This window comes from Emiliania huxleyi, assembly GCF_000372725.1.
Source record: "Emiliania huxleyi CCMP1516 chromosome Unknown EMIHUscaffold_1677, whole genome shotgun sequence".
NCBI classification, from domain to species: domain Eukaryota; phylum Haptophyta; order Isochrysidales; family Noelaerhabdaceae; genus Emiliania; species Emiliania huxleyi.
In genome coordinates, this window is record NW_005200905.1 from 1 (window position 1) to 2688 (window position 2688).

Consider the following 2688-nt stretch of genomic DNA (forward strand, 5'->3'; position numbering starts at 1 on the left):
ACGCTGCCAGAAGCCCACCGACCACTCCAGAGTCTAATGAAAGCTTCCCCGAGACTGTCGTCCGGATTGCCATTGCCGTCGCGGTCAGTGACAGTAAAATGAATCCAGTCACCCTCCGCCGCGGAAAAGTAGCCGGAGCACTTGCCACTTGTCCACACGGGGTCGAGCTCGTTATCGACAGTATTTGTACGGAGCAGCTGATTGTCGTGATGAATCGCCTTGCCGAACGGGTCGCTGTAGTCTCCATCGCCGTAATGGTTGTCACGGTCCTCCAGCCCGGACGCACTGTCAAGACATACTTGTGCTTCGAAGTCGCAGTCCGTGCGAGCCAGTCGCCGACGATCTCGTAGCTGTTGGAATGAAGTTGTCGTAGGAGGAGGCGGCCATGATGGCAACGGCGGCAGCCGCAGCTTGTCGCCCGCCAACGTGCCGTCGCACAGTGCCGTGCCGTACCTGCTGTTGTTGCAGACGGCCACGCCTCCATTCGGCAGCAGAAAGAGGAAGTGCATCGCGCGTCGGGTCGCCGCGGTTGGGCGGGCAGTGAGGGAGGCCTTGCGATGCGACATGTCCCAGTCGCTGGAGGCGATTGCCTTTCGGCAGCGTGTCATGTCGGCGATCGGCCCATGTAAAGTTTTTTTTCTCTTTTTCACCTCGCTGCTAGGTACTGCGCGTCTCTGGCTCGGGCCTCCGGACGGCTGTGCAAAGCGTTACTCTCGAAACTCGTCGTCGACGACGCAAATGGTGTTCGTTCGCACTCCCCGCTCCCGAGACGGTGCTCGTCGAGTACTCGAGTACCCTTCAGGCATGCCTTCAGGCGCGATCTGGCTCCCTGTCCCTCCCTCCCCTCTCTCTGCCTGCCCCCTATGCTCTGCACAAGAAAATGACCCACCAGAGATGGCGGAAGCCTCGACCACCCATTTCCTCGCGAGCGCGGTGCCAACCAGATCACACCTTGCGGTCCCGCACGAGCCTACTCGCGACACGCGCTGTGAAAAGGCTGCTCACGCCCATCTCTCCCGAGGAGGGGGCGAAGCGCCGACTCGGGGGAGCGAGCGAGCCGCTCGGAGGGGTGGAGCCACGGCTCTGCGGGCTGCGGCTCCCCTCGACGGGAACCAATACTCCTCGTACCTATCTATTTGATGTGAAGATAGCACTGTCTCGCACCCTCGCGACGGGACCCCAGTCTCGTCGCACTCGGGGCTCTCGTCATGGCACGACACGAGACCGGCGCCAGCGCGCGGCATCAGCGCGCGCAGAGCCATGCAGCTCTGTTCCGAGGGACACACCCGCCGAGAGCGAGCTAGACATCCCGAACTTCCGCGAACCGGCAACTTTTCGTTAAGTTTCATCAGACTGTTGTCGGCGCGCGAAGGTAACAGCGCCCACTCCTTCACGAGTGAGCGCCTCGTGACGTCTACTTCAAGACAGCTGCGGGAGAGCCCCGCGCCGTCGCCAGCGGCGCCACCGCCTCCCACGTGTTCGCTGCCGGGTCGTACCGCTCCGCCGAGCTGAGGTAGCCGTTGTCGTAGCCTCCCACAGCATAGAGCTTGCCGTCGAGCACCGCCACGCCGGGCCTGTTCCGCGCCTCTGCCATCGGCGTCACCACTTCCCACACATCCAAGGCCGGGTCGTACCGCTCGACTGAGCTGAGGAAGCCACCGTCGTAGCCGCCAACAGCGTACAGCTTGCCGTCGAGCACCGCCACGGCGAGAACGCGCCGCGCCTCCGCCATCGGCGCCACCGCCTCCCACGCATTCGTCGCAGGGTCGTACCGCTCCACCGAGCTGAGGGCGCTGTCGTCGTCGTTCAAGCCGCCCACCGCATACAGCTTGCCGTCGAGCACCGCGACGGCGGCAGCGTCCCGCTCCACCGCCGTCGGCGCCACCGCCTCCCACGCATCCAGCGCCGGGTCGTACCGCTCCACCGAGCTGAGGGGGCCGTCGTCGTCGTTGTAGCCTCCCACAGCGTACAGCTTGCCGTCGAGCACCGCCACGGCGTGACCCTCGTGTGGCGTTGCCATCGGCGCCACCTCCTCCCACCCGTTCGTAGCAAAGTCGTACCGCTCCACCAGGTTGGAAGTTGCGCCGTCGGCCTCATCCTGGCCGCCCGCCGCGTAGAGCTTGCCATTGAGCATCGCCATGCGCGCCCTCAGGCGCCCCGACGGCATCGGCGCCGCAGCCTCCTCCTCCCACTCGTTCGTTGACGGGTCGTACCACTCCAGCGAGTTGATGCGCTCGTCGTTGCTGTCGTGGCCGCCGAACACGAGCAGGCGCTGCCTCTCGCGCCTCTTCAGCGTCTCCTTCCAGCCGCGGCGCCACGCGTGGCACGTCCCCTTGACGGCGTGCTCCTTGGTCGGCAGCTGGGCGAGGATGTGCGGGGCGAGGTCCGGCGAGAGGAGGACCTCGGAGAGGACCCACTCGGGCTGCTCCACGAGCCGAGCGGCGTGCTCCTCCGCCACGCGCAGCGCGGCGTCGCTCGCGCCCGCCTGCGCCTCGATGATGGCGCACAGCTGCTCTGGCGAGAGGCCCGCGACGCGGGCGCCGATGCGGTGGGAGGCCATCGGCGGGCGGTCGCTTCTTTGGCAAGGCCAATGCCTTGGATTTCGCTCGCGAGGTGTAAATAAATAAATAAAAACACCTCTCTACTGTGAAATGCCGTCCTCCCATCCCTCCCTTGGGTTGTCTGTTT